The following is a 16,798-nucleotide window of genomic DNA, read 5'->3' as shown; positions in this document are numbered from 1 at the left end:
CTTAGCTTAAAATAATTGCTGGGCAGGTAGGCGAAGAGATTATGAGCCAGGCCCATTGCAGTAAACACGTCAATGGCATTTTAAACACAAAGAGCGCTCAACCTCTTCTTAACAATTATACTGGATAAGACAAGGCCAACAATATTAGACAGCATTCTTAGACAGCACAAAGCACACAGCTATGATTGGGTTCCTGCAGAGAAAAAAAATGCAGATCTGGAGCATAAAACTGGTGCCATATTAATAAAAATAAAAAATGGGTAGTTTTCTTCACTTGCCAGTTACCTAGCCAGGTTTATTTGGTTATTGCAAGTTCTGACAAGTGTTGTGGTCTGCCAGCAGCCTGTGGAGCTGGCAGTGGAGTTGGACAGCGATGAGGCTGAGGAAGAACAGGGCCCAGTTCTGGAGGCTGGGGAAGGCCCAGATGAGAGTTCTGCGTCAGAGGCCAGGGCCATCGGGGAGTGAGGTGTGGAGTCCAGAGCCTCCAGAGGCTGACAGTAGAGAGGCAGAGCAACAGAAGGAGCCTGTTCCTAGTGCATGTATGAGAAGAGCTGCCAGAAGGCAAGAGCAGCTACAGCAAAGAGGACGACTCGGGAGTAAGGCCAAGAGATGATTGGCTCCTCCTATAAGGCTTAAAAGACCAGCAACAGCTCTTGGGCTCTTTGTCAGAAAACAACGTTGATAGACTTGTTCTTGTCTTGCTGCACTTATCTCTGGTCGGCGTCTTCTGCTTCTGAACTTTTGCCAAGAGAAGCTTTTGGCAGTTTGCCTAATTATACCAAGGTTGGTGATTAGATTGAAGAATTTGTTCTATGAAGAATTTGTTTTAATTTAGTTTGGATTACTCTGAGAATGAGTTAATTCTCAGCTGTTCTAATAAAGTCTGTTTTGGAACTGTTTGCATCTAATACTACCTACTTGGGCCTGGGTCACAACAACAACATGCTAAACCTTAAAGTCAATTAACACACAAAATTCCTGTGTTTCCATAACACGCGGTACCAAACAAATATATCACATTTCTTGGTTCTTACAACAAACCAAGATAATGGCTGGGTTTCTGATACATGGAATACATAATCATGTTGTAGCCTAGTTAAATGTTGTTGTTTTTTTCTTCTAACCCCGGGTAACTTTTGCAAGATGTTAGAAAGTACAACTCAATATATTTTGGCTCAGGAAGAATTGAAAAGACCGTGTAAAGGTTTTTTTTTTTCTCAATGTAAAGATGTGTCCACGAGGAAATCACTCAAGATATGGAAGCTCAAGCCCTTGAAGAGATGGCTACCTGCTCCAAACAGAATTAGCCAGCTTTTGAATTCCATAAGCAGCTGTCTGAAAAGGCCGCTGTTACTCTTCTTGGGCAAACTAGGTTCTCCAGTTGATGGCAGAACTTAAATTTTCAGCCTGTTTGATTTTGGAGCTAGAGGAGGAAGAGAAAGTCAGAATTCTCTTCTTTACAATGGAAAACACAAGTCCAACTATTTATCATCTCCCAATGCCAAAACGAATGTTTAGAACTTCGCCGACTGCCAGCTGGCTCTATTACTAAGCTGCTAATTCTATAGTCATGTGGAAATACAGCAAGTGCCTTTGAGCTTGGTTGGAAAATGCTGCCTTATTATTATCGTCTCTCATCAAACAGCTTTCTTATTTCTTTTAATGTTGGAGGAGGTCCACCGTTGGGTAGATAACGCACAGTGGTGACCCTCCTCGAGAAAATTTGCTTTGAAAAGCCTCTGCCGATCAGGCAACTCAGCTGAGATCGTCAGAAGCTTTTCAAAGCATTTTTTTAACCACCTCTTTGGCAGAAGAGGTTGCAGAAAAAAATGCTTTGAAAAGCCTCTGACGATCCCAGCTGAGCCGCACGATCATCAGAGGCTTTTTTTTTTTTTTTTACTTTTAAAAGCATTTTTTCGGTGGAAGAGGTTGTAGAAAAAATGCTTTTAAAAGTTAAAAAAAAAAAGCCTCTGATGATCATGTGGCTCAGCTGGGCATGGTGGGGGGCTGCAGGGATTTTTGCTACCGGTTCTTTGAACCACCCGCCACCATCGCTACCGGGTCGGGAGATCTGGTCCGAACTGGGAGCATTTCACCCCTGTTTGAGGGACGATGCCCAAGTATGGCAGAGGAGAGGACCCTGTGCAGAAGCCATGACAGTGGCTTCACATCCTTGGGTCTGCCAAGCCTGCGACCCCATCCTGAGTCTCAGCTCTTTAAATTCCATGCACTCCCAGATCATTCAGCAGGAATCTTTCCATCCTGTTCACTTGAATGCAATCCGTGTCATTTCATGTAAGCGGGACTTAACTGAGATTCTGAATATGTGAAATTTGTAGGTGAGGTGCAGAGAAGCTAATCACAGGCCTGACTCGTCAACAGAGGAAACTGAGTCAGTGAAGATCAGGAGACAACCTAATGAAGAGGCTGGTGCCAGGGGTGAAATCCAACATTTTTCACTACCGATTCTGTGGGTGTGGCTTGGTGGGCGTGGCAGGGGAAGGATATTGCAAAATCTCCATTCCCACTCCACTCCAGGGGAAGGATACTGTAAAATCTCCATTCCCTTCCCTCCTGGGGGAAGGATATTGCAAAATCTCCATTCCCATCCCACTCTGGGGCCAGCCAGAGGTGGTATTTGCCGGTTCTCTGAACTACTCAAAATTTCCGTTACCGGTTCTCCAGACCCTGTCAGAACCTGCTGGATTTCACCCCTGGCTAGTGCCACATATCTGCAGGGATGAGGCCTACTGTTAACTCCTAGAAATACCAGTCCATGGTGACACCATATCCTTGCTTTGATTACCTATTCATTTGTCTAAGTGGAAACTTATCATGACCAGGTTCACCACTGCACCAAAGTTGCCATAAGGTAAGATTTGGTTTCGACTTGGTCTTTATTGCAAAGCCAGTCATTATGGTATATAAGCCATGATTTATATGGCACATCATTACTTGTTCCCCTCGGCAATAACTTATTTATGGAAATATAATTAGGTGAACCATAGCTTATGCAGTGCATGAAACTAGGATAATGCATAGTTTGGAAGAGGGTTGTTATTTATTTTAATGATTAGACACAAGGAAAGATTGTCATTTTTTCCCCCCTCGCCTAAAGCAGCAGAAGAGAAAAGATAAGCTATGATGTGGTTTCTCTAGCATGAATAAAGAAAAGAATTAGGACTGACATGATAGCAGTATTCCAGTATTTGAGGGGCTGCCACAAAAAAGAGGGGGGGGTCAAATTATTTTACAAAGCACCAGAAGGCAGGACAAGAAACAATGGATGGAAACTAATCAAGGAGAGAAGCAACCTGGAACGAAGGAAAAACTTCCTAACAGTGAGGACAATTAACCAGTGGAATAGCTTGCTTTCAGAAATCGTGGGTGCTCCATCATTGGAGGTTTTTAAGAAGAAATTAGACAGCCACTTGAAATAATATAGGTTCTCCTGTTTGAGCAGTGGGCTGGACCAGAAGGCTTCCAAGGTTCTGTTCTGTTCTATTTTATTCCTTATTCTAATCTATTCTGTTCTATTCTGTTCTATTCTGTTCTATTCTATTCTATTCTATTCTATTCTATTCTATTCTATTCTATTCTATTCTATTCTATTCTATTCTATTAATTCTAATTCTAATTCTATTCTATAATATTCCCTATTCTATTCTATAATATTCCCTATTCTATTCTATTCTATTCCCTATTCTATTTTATTCTATTCTATTCCTTATTCTATTCTATTCTAGTCTAGTCTAGTCTAGTCTATTCTATTCCTTATTCTACTCTACTCTACCCTACCCTACCCTACCCTACCCTACCCTACCCTACCCTACCCTACCCTACCCTACCCTATTCTATTCTATTCTATTCTATTCTATTCTATTCTATTCCTTATTTTACTCTACTCTACTCTACTCTACTCTACTCTACTCTACTCTACTCTACTCTACTCTACTCTACTCTATTCCTTATTCCACTCTATTCTACTCTACTCTACTCTACTCTACTCTACTCTACTCTACTCTACTCTACTCTATTCTATTCTATTCTATTCATAACTGGGTGAGAAATCCCCTATGACGAGACAGATGCTTGATCATCTTCACTTGTGAAGGGACTGCTTTCTGGACAGAGAAAACCCTAGTACAAGAAGCAAGCAAAAAGACTGGGAATAATGCCAAGGAAGAGACTTCAGAGCTGGCAAGATTTAAAGTTTAGGTTACAAGATTTAAAGTCAACAGACCAATGCCGTCCAGTGAAATCTGTTTCTTTGAAGGAATCTATCAATGCTTGCGCCTCTTAAAAGGAGAAATTTAGCAGGTGTCACATTATCCTGCACAGAAATGAGAAAGTTTAATGTCTTTAATTACAGTACTTTCCAAAAGGTGTTTGTGGATTTTTCTCTTTGGAAAGTAGCTCCTTTATTAAGTAGCCGGTTGGGCCAAAAGTGCTAGAAAAACTGTTCCAATATAAGCTGGAATTTCTCTAGCACACTCACACACACACACACACACAAGTAGCCATTAAGGAGCTGTTTGGCTAGGACATCAATGGGTTTTTACATCTCTTATTTTGGCCAGAGGCTTATTTTGAAAAGATTCCCAGTCCCTGGGCTCTTTCCAGATAGCAAATATTAGCAGATGGTGCTGAAAGCAGATAAAAAAAGGCCTTTGATAACTTCTTACTGCAGGTGTCAATCTCCAGACAAAAAATAATGCAAAACAAGGCAGTGGCAGGTCACAATTGTTATTCAAGCCAGAAGGCCCAGCTGGGTCAGGCAATCAGGGTGGTGCACCCAAATCCCTTGGAGAATTGTCAACTATAATGCAGAACACAAAACTTCAAAGCCCATTCAAGGCAGGACATCCAGCCCAACCTCAGCAAGCTGGTTGCCTCAAGACATTTTTTTTTTTTTTTTGGACTGCAGTATGCATTGTAAAGGTAAAGGTTCCCCTCGCACATATGTGTTAGTCATTCCCAACTCTAGGGGGCACTGCTCATCTCCATTTCAAAGCCGAAGAGCCAGCACAAAAGGTCGGCAGTTCAGCGGTTCGAATCCCTAGTGCCGTGTAACGGGGTGAGCTCCCGTTACTTGTCCCAGCTTCTGCCAACCTAGCAGTTCGAAAGCACGTAAAAAATGCAAGTAGAAAAATAGGGACCACCTTTGGTGGGAAGGTAACAGCATTCCATGCTCCTTTGGCATTGAGTCATGCCGGCCACATGACCATGGAGACGTCTTCGGACAGCGCTGGCTCTTCGGCTTTGAAACGGAGATGAGCACTGCCCCCTAGAGTCGGGAACGACTAGCATATATGTGCGAGGGGAACCTTTACCTTTACCTTTTTATGCATTGTAATCCAATCCCATCAATATAAACCTAACGGCTGAACATGGAACAAGGCAGGGATTATGGGAGTTGTAATCCACTGCAGAAAGAAAGGCACAACTTTTAAGAGTGGGGATGGGAAAGCTCAGCGTTCCGTTTGCAAATTCTGCTCCCTTTCTTGCAAATGTTGTTCTCCCTTCCCAGAGCAGTTGGGTCGGCTTATCAGTCCAATGTTTTGAATTCTACTGTAATATGAAAAGAGATTTCAATAGATACTGAAGAAATAGATTTGCAAATCATCCCCAGGGCCAAAGGATGCAGGGAGGATTGGTGTTTTTTTAAAAAAACAACAACAACAACAATAATCGTGAAATTCTTCAGGTTCTATAAAGCAATGTAAATTCAATGAAGTTCTCTACATTTGCCTATTTTGCAAAACTGATTCTGGGAACCACAAAAAGCAAGGGGTTCTCTGCCCGGTTGCTGGGTGGGTGTGGCCATGGTGGGCGTGGCCTAGTTGGCCTCCTGCAACATGGCCGAGGAGGCGTTTTTGCCCTCCATGGGCTCCAGAGGCTTTTCTCGAGCCTCCAGGAGGGTGAAAATGGCCTGCCCAGGTCCCAGAGGCCCTCTGAAGGCTGGAAATGGGCCCATTTCTGCCCTTCCCAAACTTCCAGTAGACCCGTTTTTCACCCTCCCCGAGCCTCTGCGTGTGCCCTGCATCTAAAATGGGCCTCGTGGGGACTCCTGGGAGGGGAGGGGTGGGCAGAGCCAGCCAGGAGTGGGATTTGGGGGTTCTCCAAACTGCACAGAATCTTAGCTAGAGGTTCTCCCGAACCCCTGCGAACTCCCCCCCCAGCAGCCCACCCCTGCACATATGCCTGCAAAATACTGGGCTCCGTAAGGCTCCAAGAATCTGCCTTTGCTTCAGTTATCTCTGCCTGGATGTGCTGAAAAATACTGTTGTTCAAGGAAGCAGAAATTACACTGCCATAAACGGGACATTCAGTGTGTAGCTTAAAATTCCAGGGCTAAATCCGACTCTCCAACTCTAAGTACCTTGCTCCAAACCCATTTGTACTGACTAGTAGGTATTAATGCAGAAAAAAAAGGGAGGACAATTGTCACTTGCCACAACCTTGTCTGCCCTTAACAGATGAACAAGTCCAATTTCAATTCTATCCTAGCCCTATCTACTTATTTTCTTCCAAAGACCAAGTTTCATCCCAAATCAATTGGACGTCTCTGCTTTAGATTCCCCGAGAATACAATCCAGTCCCCTGACTGTACTTGTATAACCAAGGAATTTCCATCACGACAAAAGCCAGAAGTTCAAATGTCCTCATTTGCTGGAGGAACAAATGATTTGGAGATGTAGAACAAGTCTCGGCTCGCTCGAAACTTACCCGGAGTATTTCGAGGACTCGGCTTGCACCTGGATTGCCCTCCACCGACCCTTTGTGGATTCTCCAACTCGAGATCTGTTCCAATGGCTTGACTGGCTAGTTGCTGAAGCCTGCTCAGTGCTCCACTCTCCTGTACCTGCTTGTTTCTTACACAGTGGGGTGGAGACGGTTTTCTTTTCTGCCTGTATAGCATAGATCTTGTTTACCGGCGGCTCAGCTCACCTTGTTTTCCCCCTTGTCGGGGTGGCAATTTGAGTGAATGTGTAATTTTCCAGAAGGTCAAACTTATCGTTTCCTCCTCTTCTGCTGGGCCAGTAATACTACCCCTTGTCCCAGGCAGAAATTGTAGTAGAGCATCCTTGACTCTTGTCAAATGAAGGTTGAGTGAATCTTGCATGCAGAAGAGCAAAAGACACCGTGGGAAATGATGTTCTATAGCTCTCTGGTCCTGACCTAAACCCTGAGCAACTCTTGACATTAATTCACATTTCCTGACAGTTTAGAACAATGAATCTATGGAATGACTTGCCTCCAGAAGTTGTGAATGCTCCCAACACTGGAAGGCAAGACGAGAAACAATGGATGGAAACTAATCAAGGAGAGAAGCAACCTAGAAGTAAGGAGAAATTTCCTACCAGTGAGAGCAGTCAACCAATGGAATGGCTTGCCTTCAGAAGTTGTGGATGCTGCAACACTCTTATAAGAAGAGACTGGACAGACACTTGTCTGAAGTGGTGTAGCGTTTCCTGCCCAAGCAGGGGGTTGGGTCAGAAGACCTCCAAGACCCCTTCAAACTCTGTCATTCTATTCTAGATGGTCTAGCTAGGAACATCTTCCTTCCAGCTCACAATTTCAATCTCATGGAAGGGTTAAAAAAAAAAAAAGACTTTCCACCTGACTAGGGGGCTCAGTGGCTAAGACACCGAGCTTGTCGATCAGAAAGGTCAGCAGTTCAGCGGTTCGAATCCCTAGTACAGGTCTCCTGTGTGATCAGGGGGTTGGACTAAATGACCTCCAAGGTCCCTTCCAACTCTGTAACTGTTATTGAGACAGTTCCTGGCTGCATTCAAGGCAGCAAATAACTTTTCAGATGCTGTAGAAATCGTTCTATGTGCCTCCATGAAAATATTTCTTCCTGCGGATGATAGCAGATAAATAGATCCAGGCAGCTTCGGTTGTCTATGATTAAGCAAGCTGTAAATTGGCCTTCCACATTCCTGAGTTTCTTTGTGGTTCTTTTGGTTTGGGCTGTGTTTTTGTTTTTTAAACAGCAGCCGAGAATCCTCAAGGATTAGGAGGTAGGCTTGAATGCCTGCAGGCAATAACTTGGGAACAGGATGGAAGGCAGAGAGAAGCTAAGCAGGTTCTCAGGTTCTCACCTGTGGGTGAGGCTTTCCAGAGAGGAAGGTTTTTACGCCCTCTTGAGAATTCTGCCTCCTACCACAGATGGCCAATGCAAAATAAAAGTCAACCGAATAGGACTTAGCAATAGCACTTGGACTTATATACCGCTTCACAGTGCTTTTTATAGCCCTCTCTAGGCGGTTCACAAAGTCAGCCTCTTGCCCCCAACAACCTGGGTCCTCATTTTACCCACCTTGGAAGGATGGAAAGCTGAGTCAACCTTGAGCCTGGTGAGATTCGAACTGCCAAATTGGAGGCAGCTGGCAGTCAGCAGAAATAGCCCACAGTACTGCATTCTAACCACTGCGCCACTGCGGCTCATTAGAGTAAAGTCTAAAATTAATTTGCGCTGGTCTGGGGCTCAAAAAGTTGTTTATATTTGTATTTTTAGCATAAAAAAAGAGTTGAGTATTCAAAGCAAATCCTAATAATATACAATTATCTTCTCTATATCTGTCACCCAACCTGTTAGTTGTCTACCTTCCTTTTTTTTTTTTTTTTTTGGTGGTTTACTAGTTCAAGTAAAGATCCACTACAAAAAAGCCAGATTCCAGACTTTACATAAGAATATTTTAAAAAAGGTGGACCCTATGTAGACAAGAATCTTGACTGTGAATTAAGAATGATAGCAATAGCACTTAACTTATATACCGCTTTACAGTGCTTTTACAGCCCTAAGCGGTTCACAGAGTCAGCCTCTTGCCCCCAACAATTTGGGTCCTCATTTTACCCACCTCGGAAGGATGGAAGGCTGAGTCAACCTTGAGCCTGGTGAGATTCGAACTGCCAAATTGCAGGCAGCCGGCAGTCAGCAGAAGTAGCCTGCAGTACTGCACTCTAACCACTGTGCCACTATGGCTCATTGCAACTGCCATGGTTGATGATCCTAAATGCGGCCTGTATGGGATATTACCGTGCCCCAAACTCCACAGACATTTCCTTGCAAAAATTAAGCATGATAACAAAAGCAAGAAAGTTGCCTTACCTGTGTTTTACAGATCAGTTTTCAGCTGTCCTTGTCTTTGTTCTGTTGTTTTTTTTTTTCCCCTGGCAGCCTCAGGTGTCTTCCTGCCCCTCAAACTCTCCAATCGTCCCCACTTTTTATCTGACACACTTTTGTTTGTGAGTCATGCAAGCAACTGATGCTCTGTGGTTTGAGAATGAGTCAGTGACATGATGTCAGGCAGACAGGAGGCAAAGCTGTGCCAACGCAAGGGAAATTGAGCCACCAGGGAAGAAAAATGCAGGCCAGAGACCTAACTTCAAAATGCTCTGGATGTGAGCCTTGAAGGCTCCTAACACAACGAGAGAGAAACGGAAGAAACCCCAGCCGGAGCCATCTGCAACTCGCCCAAATTTTAAAATAATGGCCAACTGTTGTGGCCCCTCTCTAGAATTTACCTCAGAGAAAAGATTTATTTGCCTGTGAAAAAGAAGCACCAGACATTCGGCGTTGCTCAAAACAAACCACAGGATACAAGACAGAAACATTCGAGCAAAGCAGGATTCCACGTGGATAATTACAATTTTCCAAAACATCTAAACGTTAACTCTAAAATAATGGCTTTAGTCCTTCAACATCAGCCATCTCTCAGCAAACTCTGGGTTTACTTGGCAGAAACCCTGAGAGTTGCAGAGGATTTCTGAAGCATGCCGGACTTCATCTGTGCCTGGAAAATAAACCACAATGCATCTCAGCCTGTTAATTTTAGACAGACTGGTTTCTAATAATTGAAGCCAAGGTTTGTTTTTTTCCCCCCAACCTTACAGAAGATTGAACTGGACATCATTCTCAAGCAAAATAGATGGACTATCACTAAGTTACATCTTTCTTTAGATGTCTTTTGATTTCTATAGGATGTCTTCAGTGGGGGGTGGGTTGGACTAGATGACCTACAAGGTCCCTTCCAACTCCGTTATTCTGTTGTTTTTATTATTCTATCTTTGGATTTCTACAGGAAATCGAAGTCAATGGGGGAAACCAGATTCACTTAACAACCATGTGACTCATTAAACAATTGCAATGATTCATTTAACAACGGTGGCAAGAAAGTAAAATGGAACAAAACTCACTTACCAAATGTCTCACTTAACAATAGAAATTTTGGGCTCAATTGTGCTCATAAATCAAGGACTACCTGTATTAGGAGCTGTAATAGAAAACAGCTGGAGAATTAGGCAATGCTACAGTATTTTAAAATCCTACTAGAGTGTGATTAAAAGAGCATTTGCAAAATCTTCCCTGCCAAAGAGATTCTTAACATACATCTACTCAAGAATCACATTTATTTGGGGAAAAAAAAATATATGAATTCTATCCAGTAACAAGTTCAATTTTTCAAAACTATGGTAGCAGCATAACCTTCATTCCAGGCTACGAACTGGATACCTTTTTCAGATGGAGGCTACCCTTCACTTATGTTTATTTTCCTGGTCTTAAAAGACTGGAATGGCTGTAACATTAGTTGAGTCCCCACTGATTATCTTCTGTCCTTTGTGGATGCGGGATGGATGAGAAAAATGCAAGGAGTGGACGGGACCAATTTTTTAAAAAAATCAAATTTGAATCATCTGTTAGATTGGCAATCCTGTTAAGATTTCTGATTTGGAAAATTGGTTTAATTCAGGTATCTGCGCAGACCCAGAAGATATTTCAAAATTATTTAAAAGCATCTGATTCGGAGCTCTGAAACCATTCAATAATTCATGTTAAACATTCATCTGAACTCTCTTCATCCCTGTACGTCTAGCAATAAATCCTACAAAGGTTGCCACACCTATTTTCAGCGGTTTTCCTAGCCAAAGAATTCCACATGATTGTGTTTTGCTATCTAAATTCAACAAAGTCATCAGAAGGTCTCTAGAGGATGCAGAGCCTAAGGCGGATATATATATATAGATATATATATAACCTACTAGTTATCCATGCCTTTTAGACCTGGAAAACATTAATACATTTAATTCCTTCTAAGTCTTCTACATCCTTGCTAGGATATCTCAGGAAAGAAGAGCTTTAAAGATCTGGTTCCATTCTCCAGATCTGACACTGAGTGCCAGGAACCTGTTTGAAGATCTAGGAATGTTCCACTTCATCCAGAGAAATCAAGCGGGAAGCAATTGCAGTGAATACTTTTGTGACTATAAAAACTGTATTTTCAAAAAGCAAGGTTCTGCATTTAGACAAGAAAAACAAAATGCACAGGTACAGTATATGTGGTACCTTGCTCAATAGTAGCAACTGTGAGAGGGATCTTGGAGTCTTAGTGGACAACCATTTAAATATGAGCCAGCAGTGTGCAGCAGCTGCCAAAAAAGCCATCACAGTCCTAGGCTGCATAAACAGAGGGATAGAATCAAGATCACGGGAAGTTTTAATACCACTTTATAAGGCCTTGGTAAGGCCACACTTGGAATACTGCATTCAGTTTTGGTTGCCATGATGTAAAAAATATGTGGAGACTCTAGAAAGAGTGCAGAGAAGAGCAACAAAGATGATTAGGGGGCTAAAACATATGAAGAACGGTTGCAGGAACTGGGTATGTCTAGTTTAATGAAAAGAAGGACTAGGGGAGACATGATAGCAGTCTTCCAATATTTCAGGGGCTGCCTCAAAGAAGAGGGAGTCAAGCTATTCTCCAAAGCACCTGAAGGCGGGACAAAAAGCGATGGATGGAAACTAATCAAGGAAAGAAGCAACCTAGAACTAAGGAGAAATTTCTTGACTGTTAGAACAATCAATCAGTGCAACAACTTGCCTCCAAAAGTTGTGAATGCTCCAACACTGGAAGTTTTTAAGAAGATGTTGGATAACTATTTGTCTGAAGTGGTGTAGGGTTTCCTGCCTAGGCAGGGGGTTGGACTAGAAGACCTCCAAGGTCCCTTCCAACTCTGTTATCCTCTTATTCTATTAAACCAAAACTTACCTCCATTCTCCTAGGATTAGGGAAACAAAACTACCAGAAGACAAATCTGACTTCTAGTGAAACTTAAACCCTTGCTCTTCTTCTTAGAAAGGAGCAAAGCCGGCATATGAAATAACACAAAACAAAGCTTCCCCCCCATCAGAATACAGTAAAATATATTTATTGGGGGGGGGGATTGTCAAATAATGTTATTTTTCAAGGCATTTTTCCAATAAAAAGCCTGTAACAAACATCTCAGTATATGATGTTGTAACCAGCAAATTAAGATGTTGCACGATGATTTAGAAAGCTTTCAAGAGTCTGTAGAATGACATTCTGGGTTGTTCCCAAAAAGGCTTCTCACATCGTCCATCATCTGTACTCTTCTCATTATTAGGGGGGGATGTAATATTGGAGGGACCTGGACTTTTGATCACAGCGGCTTGAGTGCGGATTTGAATCCCAAGGGATCGGATTCTCCTTGATAGGCAAGCTTAGCAAAAGTGACTGGAACGAGAGAGAAAAACAGGGGGGAAAAAAAGAAAATACAACTGGTCAGTTGGGCGAATAAGTTGCAGAAAAACGCATGCAATGTTCAGTACTGTGAATTCTTGTTAACACTTGCTCACATTCCATGAAATAGGATATAGCGTAGGTGGCTTAATGCTCCCCCTCGAGATTGTTTTTGAATATGTGCCCATTTTTAAAAGATACAGAATAGAAAACCAGGACAGGCTCACCAAAGGAGACACATAAATGTGCATTTTGGGGGTGATCTTTTATTCTGGTGATAGGCTCTCATTCAGCATCATTACCTTCCAAGCTCCTGAAATAGTGCTTTGCTGTCAGGACTGATTTTTGAGCCGTCTTTCAGCTGGGCAACATCCAGAATCTGATTCTCTAATGGGAAAAGTATGCAATCTACTCTGAAGAATCCAAAACCTAACATTGGGTGCTTAATGTTGCACTCATCAATGGACACACCTGGGCGCATCATCACCCAGGGCTGAATATTGCTGGCTGAGAGCTGCTCACTGATTTACAATTTTGGCTATTTTTATGACATCTGTTGCTAAATAGGCTAACTAAAACATACAAAGAACAGTTATAGGAATTGGGTAGGTCTAGTCCAGGAGTCTGCAATCAGTGGCTCTGGAGCCATATGTGGCTCTTTCATCCATCTGCTGCGGCTCCCTGTCACTCAAAATATGAGTCATAACCGCCAATGTGCGACACCCGCCAGCATGTGATTGATTGAGCTTTTCGACCCATCTTTTTTTTTATTTTCAGAGTTCAAAATGTTTTTGTGCATGGGGAAATACAAATTTGTTTTCTCTGTAGCAGTTCATTGATTTCATAAATGCAACACTATCATTTTTTTATACATAGCATAAAGGTTAAAAACGATATATGCAGTGTTATCTTCATTTTAGATTGTCAAAAGGATTTTGTGGCTCCCGGTGTTTTCTTTTCTGTGGGAAACGGGTCCAAATGGCTCTTTGAATGTTTAAGGTTGCTGACACCTGGTCTAGTCTAATGTAAAGAAGGGCTAGGGGAAACAGGATGGCAATGTTACAATATTTGAAGGTCTCCTACAAAGACAAGGGAGGGGGATCAAACTATTTTCCAAAGCACCATAAGACTAGACAAGAAACAACGGATGGAAACTAACCAAGGAGAGAAGCAACTTAGAACTAAGGAGAAATTTCCTAACAGGGAGAGCAATCAACCAATGGAATTGGAGGAGGAGAACGTCTGCAGTGGACCCACCAATATCGAGGGGTCTTCTTATAATTTAGGACTCGCCTTGTCAGAGGCAATTAGCCCCGTTACCTTCCTGGGGTAATTGCCTGGATCGTGGCGTTTTCCTTGTGTATATATTTGAAAAATAAAACCAGAATACATCTTCTAATAAACTCATATTTATTGTAAAGAAGAAAATAAAACATCTAACTATCTAAATATTTAATTGTTACATTTTTGCAAAGTTCCTATCGGCTACTTCTCAGTAGCCGGACTTCTCTTGGCAAGAGAACAAAGAAAAGTGTGAAGTAGAAAGAAAGGAATGTGGATATACGTAGTTAGCTTACTGATAAGAAATTTTGGCAAGCTACGGAAAGTCTGACAGTCCAGAAATATGAGCTCAGCTGGTAAATACAAAAACGCAGTGACACGCCTGTAGGATATCCATGCCCCCCACTGGTTAGTTTTCAAAGAAGCTTTACATATGTTTAAAAGTGTAGACTCTGGTGGTCCATCCCTAGACTGATTAAAGGATGTCTTTTTTTTTTTTTAATTTGATTTATATGCCGCCCTTCTCTGGAGACTCGGGGCAGCTTACAATGCGCTAAGCAATAGCCTTCATTCTTTTGTATATTTATACAAAGTCAGCTTATTGCCCCCACAAACTGGGTCCTCATTTTACTTACCTTAGAAAGAATGGACGGCTGAGTCAACCTTGAGCCTGGCGAGATTCGAACCTGCAGTAATTGCAGGCATCTGGTCTTCATAACCAGCTTAATAACAGGGTGCCCTAGACCACTGTACTACCAAGGCTCTTAACTGGAAAGCCCCTTGCCCCAGTTGGCATTACTGAAAAAAGAATTCAGTGTTAGGGTCTATTCTCCTTATCCAGTCTTCCTGCTTTTGCACATAAGCAGACACAAAGAAGTTGCTGTGCCCAAAGGAGTCCCTTTGTGCAATGGGCACGTGGTAGAGCAATGGAACAATGGGGTTGACCCATTCAAGACAGCACCATTAACTCTGATGCGTTTCTGTAGGAAGGGAGGCAGCTGGAGGGAGGGAAGGAGGGAGGCAGAAAGGTTTGTCAGCAACTTCTCTTGCTTATGCAAGCAAAGCTGTCAGAGCTAAGGAATCCATAGATGGCAAACGCCAGGACCTTGTAATTTTACACAGCAAGCCTCTGCCTCCTGCTACGGCCGCCTCCCAGGTGTAATGGGATGGCCTTTTGGAAAATGGAAAGGGCAGCATGATTAAAAGGGTCGGGGGCACATTCCACACGCCTTGCGGACTGGCAGGGGATGGGTTTTAATTAGCTCAACTGCAACGAACCCAGAGAGAAATTTGGATGTGGCGGCTGGGAAGTGAGGACAGCGGGGAATGTCAAAGGCCACGCTTTTTGGGAAAGGAGCAAAAGATTGAAGCTCCATGTGGCCACTTCTCCAATATTTGCTCATTAAGAGATGGCCCCACCAACACAGCTGGAGAAAAGTATCCCTTATGGAAGGGAAGTTCTCCGTATGAAAGCTTTTATTCTCGACCGTTTTCTGGGTGAACGGAGATGCAACCATAAAAATGGTTGCTAAGTTTCTGCAAACATTTATTTTTTGGAGGTGACCTCCAATCTACCCCGTTTTCCCCAAAATAAGACATCCCCTGATAATAAGCCCAATCGGGCTTTTGAGCTCATGGCAATAAGGCCAAGCGTTTATTTCAGAGTTCAAAAAAATATAAGACAGTGTCTTATTTTCGGGGAAACATGGTAGGTATTTTCACAACCAACTGAGGCTAAACTTTGGTTAGATTTGGAATCACACATGGCATTCCCAGGGATAGAAAAGATTTTAGTGCTGCTGAACAAAACACTCAGCATTCCTTCAACAGGTCATATTGGCTGAAGCTAAGAGGCTGTTTAACATCTCTACATCCTTACAGCTTCCCTATCCTTGCTTTACTTCTCATTTCAGAGCATTGCTTCAGATCAGCGTTTGTCAACCTTGCAATTTTAAGTTGTGTGGACCAATGATGGGAGTCAATTTTTTTTTTACTACCGGTTCTGTGGGCATGGCTTGGTGGGCGTGGTGTGGCTTGGCTTTGTGGGCATGGTGTGGCTCGATGGGTATGGCAGGGGAAGGATACTGTAGAATCTCCATTCCCTCCCCACTCCAGGGGAAGGTTACTGCAAAATCCCCATTTCCTCCTGGATCAGCTGGGACTCAGAGAATAGATGGGGGCGGGACCAGTCAGAGGTGGTATTTACCGGTTCTCCAAACTACTCAAAATTTCTGCTACCGGTTCTCCAGAACTGGTCAGAACCTGCTGAATACCATCTCTGGTGTGGACTTCAACTCCCAGACTTCCCCATGCTGGCTGGGGAATTCTGGGAGTTGAAGTCAACAATCTGAAAGTTGTCAAGATTGAGAAACCGCTATATCTTGATCCAGATATTAAAACATATTGCTCTTTTTATTCTGTTGGCATTTTGTTTCAGGATTGCAGCGACTGGGAAATTAATTAGGCTTCTTTGGACCTGGGCCACTTAGATGTTTTAAGAAATTTAAAGCTGCCTACGGTTGCCAATTTGAGCCTGCTTCATTTTTATTTTGAACCACTGCATTTCCTCCCATCTCCCACTAATTTATTTTGCAAAAGAGTAGCAAAAAAGTCCTGTAGAACTTAAACCAAGCCAAGCTCTTCATTCTGTGTACCAATGCGATAGAGACATTGGCAACATCGGTATTTAGAACATGGAGAGTAAATGTCAGTCATTTTTTTTTTTTAATATTACCGGTATCAACTTATTTTGGGGGGGCCACAAAAGCACAGAACAGCATCCAAAACCGTAACATTACAGAAGACTAAATATTCAGCAATTGGAAATAAAGCTGTTTAACTTGCAGGGAAAGGTTCAGAACTGCGTCACAGGGTCTGGCTTTCCTATCAGAGCAAGATCTTTTCTTTCTAAAACAAAGATTTGGCTGAGTTTTCCAGCCAAATATTCTTGACCTATTTTTCAGAACAAT

At 42.6% G+C, this 16,798-nt stretch overlaps 1 long non-coding RNA gene across 1 annotated transcript in view; it reads right to left on the bottom strand.

Annotated features, from left to right (window-relative positions):
- Positions 1 to 12,236: 12,236 nt before the first annotated feature.
- LOC139324085 (uncharacterized) overlaps positions 12,237 to 16,798 on the bottom strand; it is a 66,968-nt gene continuing 62,406 nt past the window's right edge. Inside the window, exon 7 of the long non-coding RNA XR_011601044.1 lies at positions 12,237 to 12,542. This is a non-coding gene — a long non-coding RNA (uncharacterized lncRNA). The remainder of the gene's footprint in view (positions 12,543 to 16,798) is intronic.

The sequence above is a fragment of the Pituophis catenifer genome, unplaced genomic scaffold, assembly GCF_029215685.1.
Source record: "Pituophis catenifer annectens isolate HBS135680 unplaced genomic scaffold, rPitCat1.0.hap2 SCAF_14, whole genome shotgun sequence".
Lineage (NCBI taxonomy): Eukaryota > Metazoa > Chordata > Lepidosauria > Squamata > Colubridae > Pituophis > Pituophis catenifer.
Note: the sequence above shows the minus strand (reverse complement) of the source record. Positions and strands in the feature narration are given on the sequence as shown.